Below are 18699 nucleotides of genomic sequence, written 5' to 3' on the forward strand. Positions count from 1 at the left end.
AAAGAATCAAAGGGTGCATCAGTAAAACAATCCGTAAAGTTTTTCTCATTAGTATTTGCCTCAGTTTCGATGACCGCTACCACACAAGGATTGAGGCTTTTAATGAATCTTAGAACAACTTACAGGTGATTGGGACATGCTAACATGCCCTTGAGATGATAGTCTGAGTAAACTCCACAACTTCATTAGTAATTAACTCAAAGAGATCTTTACTGAGAACCTTTATTTCTGACACCGCTGCCTTGAAAAAAAGAAAGAAAGGGAAAGTTCATGTTTTTAGCTGCAAAAGATGACAATCTCTTCTCTATTTCTTCAACCCCTTATTTAGATGTTCCAACAACAGTTATCTTAAGAAGCTTAAGTGGCTAATCACCTCGATTTGCAAGAGCTTGCATGAGGATTGTCCGGTGAGACCCACTTTTGATTCCAAAATCAATCAAATGAAGCAGACTCTTTGACTTAAATTTATCCAAAATAGCTTGAATACCATCAAATTTGGCGACTTGGTTGAAAGGAAGTGCATGATAACAAGGAATTACCTGAGGCTTTGGACAGAAAAGCTCTTCAAGATCAATAGGTTCCACTTCAAAATCCCCAGGTCTATCTAGTAGTAATCCTGTTATCGATTTTGTCTCCTTACCAATCCCGTCTCGAAGAGCTTCACCAAACCAATGCACACATCTTTGGACCGAAGTACCTGTAGGAGAAGCAGACCGGTTACACAAGATTAGCAACACCACTACACGTTAATAGTATCTTTTGGAAAACATTTCAGCAGAAGCTTGAAGTAGAAGAGCAAGCTCCAAATGTTTTAAAGCTTCTGGAGACAGACCATGGAGTGAATTTGCAGGTTTAAAAGCAATGGAGGAATCATCCTATTTCTTGGAGGTATGGAAAAGTAATTGTGCTCGTACCACTTCAGATATTCTCACTTTTGATAGGATATGAGATCTAAAAAAGGTATCTCTTTTACATTTCCTCTGATGCAACGCTTCTGCAAAATGGTATGCAAGAACTTTCCTTCTTCCCTTCAGCACAGTACGAATATTTCATTTGATCCTTACCTTTCTTTATAGTGTTAATAAGACTAGAAGCCATTGCTTCATGTATGAATAAGTGTTAAATTAGGCCTTGGGCTTAACTCATACCGCTAAAGCTAGCTCAAAGGGTGGCAGATTCCTCGAGCCTTATAAGGAGCCCAGGGTTCTCGTCTGTCAACAATGTGTTATATTCTCTTCACCTGTCTCGACCCAACCGGAGGGCCATGACAGGCACCCGGAGCTAACCTACTAAGCACCTCTTAACATACTTCTCATAATCATATCTAGGTGGACCATAAAAGATAACTCATAAATATCATAATCGGTAAGGGCATGAGTCCAAAAGATAAAAGCACATCTATATAATCATCATTAACTAGGACCACATGCGCAAGTCGACAAGGCTGCCAAAAATGATATATAAAATATAAACCGATGAGGTTATAAGACATCTAACTATATACATCTGTCTACGAGCCTCTACATAGAGTGTATAATATCATAAAGACGAGACGGGACCCTACCATACCGATATAGGTGCACAAAATAATAATACCAGCTGAACCGCAACTCCGAAACAAATGGAGTGCTCCTGTACAATTGCTGATGAAGCAGCCTAGGATTCGGGTCCGTCTCCCTATCTACCTGCAGCCATGAACGCAGAGTCCACAAACAAAAAGTACGTCAATACAAATAATGTACCGAATATGTAAGGCATGAATAATAGAATAACAAATGTATGAAGATAACTTCAGAGAGAGAAATTAATATGTATCTCTGAGTGCCTCTTATAGTATCCTGCTTGGCCATTTAGGTTCGGTGTTATCATCAACCCGCGTTCGGGGTAACATCATAACCTGCCCACTGCAGTGGCATGCACATCTACGTGCCTGCCCGGTTGACTATAGCCCGGCACGGTGTGAGAAAATACATACATATATATAGCATGCAACAGAGCCCAAATGAAAGTTATAACTCTATCGGAGTGACGTAAGGCCAGTAAACCTCCGATTATCATTATGGAATCATCATCATCGCTATATCTCATCTTGAAGGAACAAGTATCATAAGATGAGATCAACAATAATGAATAAGATCAATAATCATGCAACAAAGCTCAATAATATCATAAGAACATCAAGAACCATAAGCTTTAGTGTTTCTAGAAATGGAGTCATCATGGAGGACATTTGCATATATGCTTGTGTCAAAGTGACCATTCCATAAGGACGAAAGGGTTAGCCTTAACATACCTTTTCGTCTCCTCAACTACTTAACGTTTCTCCTTCCAAGCTCACAAATCTACGTTCAAGAGAATCCATAATAGAGTTAAGTCTTGAAAACACTCATAAGCTCAAACTAGAGTAATTAATGAGCTAACGGAATTTGGGTAGCACTTCCCCTATTTTATCTACTTCCAACAAATTCCAAATCAACTCCCAAACAAAAATAACAACATAAAAAATGCCATGGTTAAGAGATTTCATTCAAATTATACTCAATACAATCCCAAAACTTTTTCTCATAATCAATTTACAACCCCTTATACACTTGTATATAACACTTGCTCAATATCATTATTATCCCTCATAATGAGATTATGCTCAAAACATTCTAATAATTATAGCTCAAGCTAATCTACTACTCAAAATATCATCAAATTCATATTTGAACTTCCTTTTTCACTTTCTTTCCTCAATCAAGTTGTACAACAATCAAGCAACCTCAATAACTTGTAATAGAGATGAAACCTTACGTCAATCACATAAGAACAAACTTTGGATCAAATTATTCCACTAGAATGGAACCTCCAACTTTAACACCACAGGAATACCTAGACTCCACAAACCCTAGTAAACCTTCCCACACTTGAATCTCTTGGTTTTTGCCTTTTAATCATTGATTTCACTTGGGGTTGGTTAGATATGTATAGAAGAGAGTTCTAGAACTTTCACGGACTTAGGGAAATGTTGAAATGAGCTAAAATGAACAAGGGTCGAAAATATATCATAAAAAAAAAATCTGGCACTGACTTAGATTTACGATCCACTTTTACGGACCGTAAAAATTATACGATCCGTATATCCAACCGTAAAACCCAACTTTTTCCCAAAATATATTCTCATTGATTTGTTCAATCTTTACTCCTCTCAACACATACTAAGCATGGACTTAAACCCTCATATGCTTAAGAAGAGCATATCTAATTCCCTATATCCTCGTAAATAACTTCGCTTCCAAGACTTATGGCAACCATCTCATGAAGAAACTTAACGTATGAAAATACGGAGTGTAATATTCTTCCCCACTTAGAATTATTCGTCCTCGAATGTTAACGTTATAGGAATCCTATAAAAATTTTGGCAGAGTTTCCCCTGCAATCGTACCACTATCAATCTACCACAGCAACCCAAAATATCCAGCACCTCACAGGGCCACAACAATAATGACAACAATGGCCCAACATGACCAAGAAGCTATATAAAAAAAAAAAAAATTACGCACCTGAAGCCAAAGGCTTCTCTGACTGAACCTCTTCTGGAATAGGAAACAACTGCGGGTACCTGGACTTCATATCTTCTTCAGTTTCCTAAGTCATTTCTTCCTTATTATTGTTTCTCTAGAGAACTTTGACTGAAGCTACATATATAGTCCTCAATCTACGAACTTGTCTATCTAGGATAGCAATAGTAACCTCTTTGTAAGATAATTGCTCCGTAAACTGAACATCATCTACGGGTACAACTCTAGAAGGATCTCCAATACACTTATGAAGCATTGACACATGGAAAACTGGGTGGACTAACTACAAGTTTGAAGGTAAATCTAACTTATAGGCCACTTGGCCTACTTTGCGTACAATCCTGTAAGGTCCAATATACTGACGACTAAGCTTACCTTTTTTGCTAAATCTCATGACGCCCTTCATAGGTGACACCTTCAAGAATATTCAGTCATCAACTTGGAACTCTAGATCTCATCGGCGATTGTCCGCATAAGACTTCTGTTGATTTTGGGCTGCCAATAAATGATCTTGAATAAGCTTGACCTTTTGCACTGCTTGTTGGACCAAATTTGGCCCTAGTAACTTAGTTTCCTCCACTTCGAACCATCTGATTGGTGATCTACACTTTTGCCCATATAAAGCCTTATATGGGGTCATCTGGATACTGGAATGATAACTATTGTTATATGCAAACTCAATAAGCGGTAAGTGATCGTCCTAACTACCTCTGAAATCTAACACGCATGCCCGTAGTGTATTCTCGAGAGTTTGAATGGTACGCTCAGCTTGTCCATCAGTCTGGGGGTGAAATATTATGCTAAGACTCACTTGAGTCCCCAAACCCTGTTGAAAGGACTTGCAGAAGTTAGTTGTAAACTGCTCACCTCTGTCAGAGATAATGGATCTTTGGAACACCATGTAGACGTACTATCTCTTTGATATAAAGCTTTTCATAATCTTCAGCTGAGTACGTAGTCCTGACAGGCAAAAAATGAGCTGACTTTGTAAGTCTATCCACAATTATCCATATGGAGTCATAGTTACGCTGAGAATGAGACAGGCCTATAATGAAATCCATATTAATTACTTCCCATTTCCAAGTCGGAATCTCCGTAGCTTGTAACAATCCACCAGGCTTCTGATGCTTGGTCTTTACCTGCTGACAGTTAGGACATTGACTACGAATTCTGCTATGTCTTTCTTCATTCCATCGCACCAATAAATTGACTTAATATCATGATACATCTTTGTCCCTCCCGGATGAACAAAATAATGGGAACAACGGGATTTTCCCAAAATCTGGCGGCGCTATTCTGCAACTTTAGGAACACATAATCTGCCTCGATACATGAGAACTCCATCTGCAAAAGTCTCAAATGGTGACTTTTTCTTCTGAGGGAATGTATCTCTATAATGAACTAACATGGGATCTTCATACTGGTGCTTTTTCACTTCGACTACTAAAGACGAAGTAGCTGAATCGTGAATGGTAACTCCCATATTGCCCTAGTCCAATAATCAAACTCCCAAGCTAGCTAGCTATTGAAGCTCACGAGCTAACTCCCTTTTCTCTAGCTGAACATCACATAATCTAACCATGGATCTAAGGCTAAGAGCATCGGCTACGACGTTCGCTTTCCCTGGATGATACAAGATGCTAACATCATAATCTTTCAATAGATCCAACCATCGCCTTTGCTAAAAATTCAACTCCTTCTACTTGAAAATATACTGAAGGCTCTTATGGTCTGAGTAAATATCAACATGAACACCATACAAATAGTGCCTCTACATCTTCAATGCATGAATCACTGTAACCAACTCTAGCTAGTTCATGGGTTGGATAGTTCTGCTCATGTTTCCGCAACTTCCTTGAAGCATAAGCAATAACTTTACCGTGCTACATCAATAAACAACCTATTCTAACACCCGAAGCATCACAATAAATAACATAGCCTTCTGATCCTTCTGGAAGTGTCAGAACTGGGGCAGAAGTCAATCTGTTCTTCAACTCCTGAAAACTGCACTCAGAAGCATCCGTCCATTGAAATTTAGCTGTTTTCTGAGTCAGCTTCGTCAGTGGTGCAGAGATAGTAGAAACCCCTTCTACAAATCTTTTGTAATAACTGGCCAAACCTAAAAAACTACGTACTTTAGTAGGTGTTGTAGGTTTCGGCCAAGTCTTTACAGCCTCAATCTTCTGGGTATCTACCCGAATACCATCAGCTGAAATAATGTGTCCCAGAAAAGTCATAGAATTCAACCACAACTCACATTTAGAGAACTTCACGTATAAATTCAAGGCCTGAAGAACTCTAAGGACAACACGTAAATGATCTTCATGCTCTGCCTAGGATCGAGAATATACCAGGATATTATCGATAAACACAATCACAAACGAATCTAGGAAAGGCCTAAATACACTATTCATTAAATCTATGAATACCGCCGGTGCATTAGTCAATCCGAACGACATTACTAGAAACTCGAAATTACCATATCTAGTTCTGAAAGCCGTCTTCGGAATGTCCTTCTCTCTAACTCTCACCTTGTGGTATCCTGATCACAAATCTATCTTTAAGAACCATTTGGCACCCTGCAACTGATCAAATAAATCATCAATCCTTGGAAGTGGATACTTGTTCTTTATTATCACCTTATTCAGCTGCCTGTAGTCGATACAAATCCGTAACGAACAATCCTTCTTTCTTACAAACAACATAAGTGCTTACCATGACAACTAACTAGGCCTAGTAAAGCCTTTCTCAAACAAATTCTTCAGTTGCTCCTTCAATTCTTTCAATTCTGCAAGGGCCATTCTATCAGGAGGAATAGATATTGGCTTAGTATCCGGTATCATGTTAATGGAAAAATCAATCTTCTGTTCTGGTGGAAGGCCTGGAAGCTCATCCGGAAATACATCTGGAAACTCATTAACTACTGGAACAGACTGAAGAGTTGGTGGCTTTGCTTCCGTATCCTGAACCCGGACTAAATGATAAATACAAACTTTAGCAATCATCTTCCTTGCCTTGAGATAGGAAATAAACCTACCTCTCGGAGATCTTTGTATTACCCTTCCACACTAGAACTGGTTCTCCAAGAAACTGGAATCAAACCATTTTTGTTCTACAATCCACATTGGCATAACAGGAAGTCAACCAATCCATACCCATAATAACATCAAAATCTATCATATTTAGCTCAATCAAATCTGCCATGGTATGACGATCACAGACTATAACCACACAATTCCTATATACCCGTCTAGTTATTACTGGATCGCCAATGGGTGTAGACACTTTAAAAGGTTTAATCGACTAGGGTTTCACTCCAATCCGACCAGCATTATAAGCAGTAACATATGACAATGTAGACCCTGGATAAATCAATGTATATACATCATGAGAAGAGACTGATAATATACTTGTGACAATATTGGGGGAAGACTCAAGATCCTATCGTCCAGCCAGTGCATAAATATGGTTCTGAGGACCGCTCGCACTGAACGCTCCTCCTCTACCTCTACCACAGCCTACTGATGTCTATGGGCACTGCCCCAGAGGGCGTACGGACGATGAAGAACCTATTGATAATCCTGTAGGTTGTGTTACCACCCCTCGATGGACAGCCTCGCATCATATGGCCTGTCTGACCACAGGCATAATAAGCATCTGAATCCAAGCGGCACTGTCCCAAATGTAACCTATCACATTGAGTGCATTGTGGTAAAGGTAGCCTCATCTGGCCTGAATCACCCCTATACTGAGAACTCAAGGCTCTAGAACTCTGACCTGGTCCGGAATGAATAGGTCGATCAAATCTCTAGCCTACAAATCATTGAGGTACGCTAGCCACTGAATGGACTGAGTGCCTAGAATACTACTGCAGCCTTTGAACCTCTTTGAACTTAATAACAGCACTTGAGGATCTGTCTCTCTTACTATAACCCCTATCATGCTCATGCTCATTCTCTGCTGCTGTTGTGGCTCCTCAAGATTCTGGGCATGGGCCTGAATACGAGAAATATCCATAATTTTCTTAAGTGAAGCTGTCAAGCAATCATCAATCAAATATTATCCCAACCCACTCACAAACCAGTGGACACGATCTCCCAGATTAGCTACCATAACTGGAGCATACCTAGCTAAAGAATTAAAACGAAGGCTATACTCCCAAGCACTCATGTTCCCCTGTCTGAGGTTCAGGAACCTGTCAGCTCTGGCCCGTCAAATCTCAAGCCGCAAATAATGTCGGAGGAAAGCATCTACAAACTACTACCACACAGGTGGAGGTGCATTTACCCCTGTAGAAGACACCCAAGTACTAAACCAATGAACAATCACATCTCACAATCTATAAAAGGCCAACTCTACCGACTCAACATCCAAAGCATGCATTACCCGCAACGTCCTCAACATCTCATCTATGAAATTTTGCCGGTCCTCATCTGGTTTTGGCCCAAAGAATTCTTGAGGGTCTAAGTTGATGAAATCACGAACTCTGGCGCTAACAGCTCTATCACCATGACCTGTACCCTACCGCTGGGCCTGAGCGGCTACTTACTGGGTCAGCAACTGAATGGTCTCCCTCATCTCCTGGCATGAGGCATCCGATAGATGAACTGGGGGTGCTGGTATTGGAGCTGAGGCTCCTCTATACTCCTCTGGAGTGGGCAGAGTGTGAGAGGACAGAGATGGGACTTTATTCTAGAACTCACCCTCCTATACATCTGTAGGCGGTACCAGTTTAGTCCTCCTACCTCCTGTTGACTTGCCCTTCAGGGCCGCTATAGCTTTTCTCTTCACAGGCATAGCTAAAATCATAACATATTATTAGAAAAAGGAGAGTCCTTACAACATGGCTCTATCGCATGATCTAAGATGAGAAAGAAAGGTCAATCATTCCTAAATTCCCTTTATAAGTGTGGCCCACGTCATACCAAAAAATAAAACTCTACTGGACATTGCTCGTAGACATACCCTAGGATGAACTGCTCTGTTATCACTTTTGTCACGATCCAACTGGAGGGCCATGACGGGCACCCGGAGCTAACCTACCGAGCACCTCTTAACATACTTTTCATAATCATATCTAGGTTGACCACAAAAGATAACTCATAAATATCATAATATGTGAGGGCATGAGTCCAAAAGATAAAAGCACATCTATATGATTATCATTAACTAGGCCCATATGCACAAGCCGACAAGGCTGCCAAAACCGATACAAAATATGAACCGATGAGGTTATAGGACATCTAACTATAGACATCTTTCTACAAGCCTCTACATAGAGTGTATAACATCATAAAGACGGGACAGGACCCCGCCATGCCCATATAGGTGCACGAAAGAATAATACCAGCTGAACCGCAACACTGAAACAAATGGAGCGCTCCTGTACAATCACTGATCAAGCAGCTAAGACTCCGTCTCCCTGTTTACCTGCGGGCATGAATGCAACATCCTCAAATAAAAAGGACGTCAGTACGAATAATGTACCGAGTATGTAGGACATGAATTATAGAATAACAAATGTACGAAGATAACTTCAGATAGAGAAATTAATTTGTATCTCTGAGTGCCTCTTAAGGCGGATGTCATGCATGCTTAACTTGAAAAAAAAAAACATTTTCATACATGCATATATATAGTATCCTGCCTAGCCATTTAGACTCGGTGTTATCATCATCCCACGTCTGGGGCATCTCGAGTCTGGGGGAACATCATAACCTGCCCACTGCAGTGGTGTGCACGTCTACGTGCCTGCCGGCCGACTATAGCATTGCGCGGTGTGAGAAAATACATACATATATATAAAGCATGCATAAGCGACCAAATGAAAGCTATAATTCTGTAGAAGTGACGTAAGTTCGGTAAACCTCCGATTATCATTATGGAATCATCAACATCGCTATATCTCATCTTGAAGGAACAACTATCATAAGATGAGATCAACAACAATGAACAAGATCAATAATCATGCAACAAAGCCCAATAATATCATAAGCACATCAAGAACCATAAGCTTTAGTGTTTCTAGAAATGGAGTCGTCATGGAGGACATTTGCATATATGCTCGTGTCAAAGTGATCATGCCATAAGAAAGGGTTAGCCTTAACACACCTTTTCATCTCCTTAACTACTTAACGTTTCTCCTACTAAGCTCACAAATCTACATTCTAGAGGATTCATACTAGAGTTAAGTCTTGAAAACACTCGTAACATCAAACTAGAGTAACTAGTGAGCTAACGGAATTTGGGCAGCACTTCCCCTATTTTATCTACTTCCGCCAAATTCCAAATCAACTCCTAAACAGCAATAACAACAAAAACAATGCCATGATTAAGAGATTTCATTCAAATTATACTCAATACAATCCCAAAAGCTCTTCTCCTAATCAATTTGTAACAACAACTTCAACACAATCCCTTATACACTTGTATACAACACTTGCGCAGCAACATTATTATCCCTCATAGCGAGATTATGCTCAAAACTTGCTAATAATTATAGCTCAAGTTAATCTACTACTCAATATCATCAAATTCATATTTGAACTTTCTCTTTCAATTTCTTTCCTCAATCAAGTTGTACAACAATCAAGCAACCTCAATAACATGTAATAGAGATGAAACCTTACCTCAATCACATAAGAAAAAACTCCGGATCAAATTATTCCACTAGAATGGAACCTCCAACTTCAACACTAAAGGAATACTTGGACTTTACAAACCCTAGTGAACCTTTCAACACCTGAATCTCTTAGTTTTTGCCTTTTAATTTTTTATTTCACTTGGGGTTGGTTAGATATGTATAGAAGAGAGTTCTAGAACTTTCATGGACTTACCGAAATGTTGAAATGAGCTAAAATGAACAAGGGTTGAAATTATATCATAAAAAAAATCTGACACCGACTTAGATTTATGGTCCACTTTTACGGACCGTAAAAATTATACGATCCGTATATCCAACCATAAAACCCAATTTTTTCCCGAAATATATTCTCGTTGATTTGTTCAACCTTTACTCCAATCAACACATGCTAAGCATGGACTTAAACCCTCATATGCTTAAGATGAGCATATCTAATTCCCCATATCCTCGTAAATAACTCCGCTTACGAGACTTATGGCAACCATCTCATGAAGAAACTTAGCGTACGAAAATACGGAGTGTAACACACCCCTTCTCAATTTTTTTTGGTCAATTTAGCCCCAATGGGCCTGTTTTATTTAATCCAAAAATATAGAGTTCAAAAATGCAAAAAAGTAATGTGCAGGTGTCTAAAAGCAAAAAAATATTTACATACGTTGAATTAGGAAACCAAATCCCTAACTGTTCTACTTGTTGTCTATCATCTGCGATTTCAACAATATACTCCATCTCAACAATGGCGGCTCCAATCTTCCTCATCAACAACTTGCGATGTCGATTCAGATGAGTATCTCCTCGTTCTACGCGTAGTCTTGTCCTATTTTGTTTTTCTCTTCTTCTATTCTTGTTGATCTTTTGTCTCTGTATTCCTCAACTTGAATCTTACATTTTTTGTCTTGTTCAGCTGAAATTTTCTGCTTCTTATCGATCTTTGCAACATTTCATATTGGAATCTCACATGGATGATTCTTTAGTTGTTAGTCCCAGGTATGTTCCATCCATTCCACCGACTTTGACTCTGAAATGTTTCCGATTTGAAACCTTAGATGATTCTCCTCTTGCTTGCCTTCGATTGAACCTGCTATTTTTTATCCTTGCATTGCTGAATCCTTTAATTGTTGTTGTATTTCTGGCTTTTTGTACAATTTTTTGGGTTCTTATTCTAAGATATGGTACTTGAGATTTGTCACTGTTGATGATCCCACGTTTGTCACTGTTCAATTCCTAAAAATCGTGGCTCTTGATTGGACCTTTATCCAATGCCTGATTAGCTAATGAATCTGGAAGTTTATTACCCTCTCTTAGAATATGAGTGAACCTGATATGCATATCCTTTGTTTCTTCCTTGACTTATGCAACCCAATTAGCTATACTCCATGGAGGTTTCCAACCTTCTGCAAGAATATTTTGAATTAGGCTAGAATCAGTTTGAATTATGACATAATCCACCTGCTGTTCTTTACAGTATCTTATAGCTTCCCTATTGCCAACACCTTTGCTTCTGTATTTGTATGATATCCTTTCTCTTCTACCTGTGCATAGTTTATATCCCCCAAGTGGTTTCTGATACAAAAACCATATGCACTCCTACTAAGGTTACCCCTTAATGACCCGTCGATGTTACACATAAGCCACCTATTTGGTGGAAATTGCCAAACCACTTTTCTAACTTTCAGCTTAGGTTTACACTTTTCCAGCATTTCAATCATCTATGACCATCTACTTGGTATTTGTGTGATAGATGGATTCTTATATTGAACCAATCTCTGAATTGTTGCATAGATTTGAAAAATGCATCTCCCCACTAATCATTTCTCCCTATGCTTCAGGGCATTCCTTCTTTTCCATAATTCCTATACAATTACAACCGGAATTGCTTGATAAATTGGTGTAAGCCTGTCTGTGATGGTTGCCTGCCACCATTTTATCATAATTTGTTGTAATTGTAATCTTGTAATCTGAATACCTACAAAAGAAGAAAATAGGACCAAGTCGTGTTAGCAGAATCAGATGTTTCCTGAATTGTCTCCTTTATTGGAGTTGAACAACACCAGCATTTAGATACCAAGTGAAAATTCATCCTTCTTAGCATATCATCCAATGGTAATTTGTACTTCCAGCATCTCCATATCAAAAAGAATTTTTGAAGGGATAACACGTAACACACATGTATTTATACACTTACAACTTCTTTCCTCTCAGTATTATAAATTCCCAAGCTAACTTCACTGTAAATTCACCTCCAGACTCCAACAACCACCAAGGCATGTTTATTTCCTCCTCCTCCCTAGGTGGTTTAATGGTATCCTGATATGATGTGAAATCTTCTCAAACACCAATTCAATCAATTTGGAAACGTTCCATCTACCATTCTCCACTACCTGATTGACATTTTATATGGTTACATTATAAGATTCTCCTAATGCCACATAATGCAATTCCCCAATCTGGTCCAATTGTCAAACCAAAATTGAGAGTTTCCCAATTTTTTTTGCCACCATATTTGATGTTCTATTAAATCCCTTGCTTTAAGCATCTTCTTCTATGTTTGAGACCTTTGCTTCCATTGAACTACTACAACATTATCCTTTTTACAACATTTATCAAGACCATAACTTATAAAAAGCATATATATATATATATATATATATATATATATATATATATATATATATATATATATATATATATATATATATATATATATATATCAAAAAGTCAAAGCCTTCCACCATAACTATAAGAAATAGATGAGGCCATGATGCCCAATGTCTACCCCCCCCCCCCCCCAATTGTATTACTCCAGAAAAGTTGTGCAAACATCTTGTGCATCTGTTTAAAAACACAGTCCGGAGGATTAAAAACTAATAAAAGATGTACTGGTAGGCTTTGCAACACATGTTTAATTAATACTTCTCTTCCCCCAAATGACAACATCTTCCCTTTCCAAGATTGTAACCTATTCATGATTTTTAATAGCACAACATTGTAGAATTCCTTCTTCCTCCTGCTATAGTATATTGGACACCCCAAGTAGGTAAATGGAAATTCTTTCTTTCTTATCCCTGTAACAATCTCTACTGTTATGCTTATATCCCTTGTGACATTATGATGCATATACACAACACTTTTCTCTTTATTAATCTTCTGACCTAAAATTTTTTCATACTTCCTCAACACTTTCATTATTAACTGTAATGAAAAAACATCCGCTAAAGAAAATATAATCATATCATTAGCATACGCCAAGTGGTTCACTTTAGGACTCCATTTAGGCATTCCAAAACCTTTGAACTGAGGAATATGATGCAATGCATTTAAATTCCTAGTCAATACCTCTGCAACTAGAATAAACAGAGTAGGAGATAAGGGATCACCTTGTTTCACTTCCCTAGAGGACTGAAAAAACTCTTGTTGTTGCCCATTCATAAGAATTGAATACCAATTGTTTCTTATTATCCTATAAACCATATCAATTAGTCTCTCAGAGAAACCCATTTGTCTTAGCGCTTTGTTTAGAAATAACTATGACACTCTATTATATGCCTTAGCCATATCCAACTTTATCACAATATTAGCATTTCTGGTCCTCAATCTAATATCTGAAATAATCTCCTGAGTAAGCAAAATATTCTCAACTATACTTCTACCCTTCACAAATCCACCCTGATTTAGGGACACAATATTAGATAATTCATTTACCAGTCTCTCATGAATCAGTATTGAGAAAATTTTATTGATGAAATTGCTCAAGCTTATTGGCCTTATGTCGGAAAAGGTACTAATCAAGTCTTTCTTAGAAAGTAAAACAAGATTAGTGTAAGTTATGAATCCCCCCTCCCCCCTCCCCCACGCCCAGATCTAGACATTTTTTTTATCCGAGGTCCACTGTCCGGTTTGGAGCGTGCACATTCATGGATAGGAGGCATTTTCAACCCCATCAGTCCGGGACCTATCAATTGATCCTGGAGCGTTCTGTCCCCTCCCCTTTTTCAGGGGCCCACATCGGATCGGGCTTGGGCCTAGCTCTAATATCATGTCAAATTAGGTAGTGGACCTAACTCACATCCCAAAAGCTATCTCAATGGGAGGAGGATTTCCCAATCCTTATAAGGAGCCTAGGATTCTCATCTGGAACCAATGTAGTATATTCTCTTTACCCCCTCACACGCAGATCTGTATATTTTTTCTATTTAGGGTCCACTATCGGGTCTGGAAAGTGCACACTTATGAACTGGGGGCATTTTGACCCCTCATCTGTCTAGGATCGATCAATTGGTTTGGGGGCATTTAGTCCCCCTAATTTTTTTGAGAGGGCCCACATTAGATCGAGCCTTGTCCTGGCTCTTATACCATGTCAAATTAGCCATCGGGCTAAACTCACAACCCAAAAGCTAGCTCAAAAAGTGGAGGATTGCCCAAGCCTTATAAGGAGCCTAAACTTCTCGTCTCTCATCGATGTGGTATATTGCCTTTTTCTCCCTTCACGCCTAGATCTTGACATTTTTCTACCTGAGGTCCCCCGCGGGTCTAGAGCATGCACATTAATAGACCAGGGGCATTTTTACCCCCATCAGTCCGGGACCGATGGAGGTATTCTGCCTTTTTTTTTTTTTTGGAGGCCCACATCAGATCTAGCCTGACCTGACTCTGATACCATGTCAAATTAAGCATTGGGCCTAACTTACACCCCAAAAGCTAGCTCAAAGGGAGGAAAATTGTCCAAGCCTTATAAGGACCCAGGGTTCTCGTATATCACCGATATGATACATTCTTTTCACCCCCCACATACCCAGATCCAGACATTTTTCTATCCGGGTCCACTGTCTGGTCTGGGGAGTATATATTCAGGGATCGGGGGAATTTTCACCACCCATTGGCTCGGGAACGTTCAATAGGTTAAGAGCATTCTGCCGCCCCTTCCCTTTCTTTTTTAGGGGTCCACATCGGATCGGGCCTTGGCCTGGCTCTGAAAGGATGTCAAAATAGGCAGTGGGCCTAACTCACACCCCAAAAGCTAGCTCAAAAGGAGAAGGATTGCCAAGGCACTTGATTATGTGATTGGAGCTATGGGAGGTGATAGACTCATTATAGTGATTGAAACTTGATATTAAACCATTTCCATGGTTGTTGTGACTTGTGCAAGACTTGATGTGGCTTATAGTGTTTGTGAACTTCATAGCATATTCATTGGCATTGATAGCATTTGATTTAGCATTCTTGCATTCATACATTCATACATTCATACACGTTGAAGATGGTGTGGAAATAATTTGATGAAAGAAGGGTTGAATCAGTTTGATGGATTGTAGGATTGGGTTCTGCGCCACAACGTATATATATTTAAGTTATAAGGTTATGCGCCGCAACGTATACATATTTATAGGATCGGGATGCACATTGTAACGGTACATAGATACTATGGGTCCCCTGCGGTTCATGACTGGCGAGACATCGAGATTCCTTCGCGAGCATGTGTGTACAGAGTGAGTATTGGCCATTGCATTGAAAGACATTCATCTCATTACATTGCATGTATCATTATCCATCATTGTGTTGTGGTTAATTGTTTTTGAGACCTACTTATGGTGGTTGGTTGCATTGTGTTGTGGTTAATTTGATGTTGTTTTTATGCGTGAGACTTCGCACGTCGGAATATTTTTAAGTTGGTTATGGTTTGGATAAGTTATCTTCGACTTTGTTTTATGACAAATGGTTTATATTTTGTTCGGTTGTGTGATATTGGAGGGAAGTTTAAGGGTTAATATGTGCCTATTTGTTAACTTGATATACAAATGTGTGGGCAAAATTGACCAAGTCAAGGAATTAGTTGTCTTTTTATTTAAAGAGAATTCTAGAAAAATTGGGAAAATTGAAGAAAAATTGAAGACAAAAAAAGTGAACTAATCTTAGCCATGTGCTCCCATATTTATATATATATGTGTGTGTGTGTGGAAAATTACAAGACAAGTCATTATTTTTCCCTAGAATTTTCAAGAAACATGGAAGAAAAGAGAGTGAGGGAGTCGGCTGCCGTGTGTTGTATTTTCTTCGATACTACTCTTGGTGTACTCTTCCTTTGAGTGTAGAGTTTGATTCTAACTTGATTTTCTATTTTCCGTCCTCATGGAATATGGAAGTGATCCGATGTGTGCTACTATGATGGTGTTGTGTAAAGATGGGAGATTTCGGGGGTGAGCTATTGTATGCTAGATCTACTGTTTGGTGTGCATTAAAGCCTCTTCCTTTGTATATAGGTTTGATGATCTATTTCGTATTCTTGAGACAATATTTGTATTCTTGAGACTTGTACTTGCTATTAATCTATATAACTATGTAAAATGGCTCTTGTACTAGTCTAGACTAGATTTTGGGGTTATAATTATTTCCACACTTGTTATTTTATAAAATTTGAAACTGTTACCTAAATCATTGCTTACTTCCGCATAATTATTATAAATGATTTAAATCAAATGGGAGACGGTTCGCCTACTTAGGGGGACAACGTAGGTGTCATCACAATTCACAAATTGGGTCATGACAAGTTAGTATCGTTCCTTAAAATCCCTAGGCTACATGTTTTCAAAAAAGAATGAATTTCAAAAAGGTTTTTACACGTACAAAAAGTCTATTAGAGTCGGATTCATAGTATTATGAGACTTTCCCCTACCTACCCTCGGGGGTCGCACACCCGTCCGTGGGGCCCGCGACCTTTCTATGCTATAATGAGCGGAAAAATGTACTTATGGACTTTTGCGAAAGGCTATACGATATTTAGGAAACTTCTATCTTCTTCACTCCTTTCGTGCTACTTTATTCAAGTTGGTATCTGACTTCACCTTCTATTCTCTCACTGATGGTGAGAACGCGTTCTTGAATTCGTAAATGAATAGGTGATATGATGTGGCGTGGTGTGGTAAGAGATGTCTCATCCTGATTCGGACGCGTGACCAAGTTTAGTTTCCAGCTATGGCTTGAAGATTCAGTTGTGGGGGATTGTGGTTAAGGCTCATTTATTGTGGGGTTTTCTTGAGAAATAAGAGAGATAGTACAGAGGTCACATGTTCTCCAGATTTTCAGTGTTGGACTGCTTAGAAGTTGCATAAGTGCAATTATCGCTTAACAAGAATGTCTTGCTCGAGGCGTGATTGGTTTGGGATAGTTTCAACATCGTCAGAGTTTATTACGATAGTTGTTTGGCATGAGTGTACCAATGGCAAGTCAACGATTCAAGAATAGCAAAGTAGAGATGTCGACTATTGAAGACGAGTGTAAGTTTGGTAAGGGTCATTGGATTTGGCTAAAGGATATTGACCGCTCATTTATTGTGGGGTTTTTCTTGAGAAATAAGAGAGATAACAGAAGAAAGAAGATGAGACTAAGGACGTGAGGGGTGACATGTGTGTTAAGGCGTGGGAGAGTAAGCTTTCTTAAGGTTTTACGGTAAGATTACTTCATTGTCCTATGGGACAGAGGCATAAGGAAGAGAATTTGGATAGATCAATCTCCGCTACATGAAGGAAACTATTAGTATATGACGTGCTCATCAGGATAAGGTTGTGAGACGTGCAAGGGTGGATGTTGAATAAGGTTATGAAAAGTTGACCTAGGCTTCATTATGAAAGAATTATAGTGGTGGAGTAATAGCTAGTGCTTTGAGGATCCCTTCGAGATATGACTATCTGTTCTAGGTCAGGTAGCAATGTTAACTATGATGAGTGAAATTTAAGGGAATAAATAGGTAGCAATGTCAGGAAACAACTATCTGTTCGCATGGTCGTGGTGTTTCGAGGATAGAGATATTGAACTAAGACCTTGCTGATTTGAGAATTATGTTGCGGTTTCTTGATGAAGAGGGGATGTGTCTAATGAGATTCCGGGGTGAGCTATTGGCTAGATCCGCAACCTAGAGGCTCTTTTTTTGTATATACCTCTCTGTTGCTTATTCTTGAGACAATATTTGTATTCTTGAGACTTGTACTTCCTACCAAACTCTATATTTATGTAAAGTGGCTTTTCTACAAGTCCAGACCAGATTTTGGGGTTATTATTACTTCTGCACTTGTTATTTTATAAAATTTGAAACTATTAGCTAAATCATTGTTTACTTCCGCATAATTCTTATAATGACTTAAATCAAATGGGGGATGGTTTGCCTACTTGGGCGGATAGCATAGGTGTCATCACGATTCACGAATTGGGTTGTGACATTTAACCCCTATGAGTACCTTCTCCCACTTGGCCTAAAGCCAATATCCATTTCCTTAACAAAACCCCAAACCACTTGTTCTTATTTCACCACCCCAATTTTATCATGTCAAAACTCAACTTAGCCTTTCATACTCCCATGCAATATTACACTTAGCACACCTTGTGCTCCCATCAGATGAATACTTTACTATTGCAACTATCATTTCATCAAGCATGAACTACTTGAATTCTCCTTAGGACACCTCCTCTCTGTAGGATAGAAAGAAAACTGTTCGGATGAAT

Source organism: Lycium ferocissimum, chromosome 10, assembly GCF_029784015.1.
Source record: "Lycium ferocissimum isolate CSIRO_LF1 chromosome 10, AGI_CSIRO_Lferr_CH_V1, whole genome shotgun sequence".
In the NCBI taxonomy this organism is placed as follows: Eukaryota; Viridiplantae; Streptophyta; class Magnoliopsida; order Solanales; family Solanaceae; genus Lycium; species Lycium ferocissimum.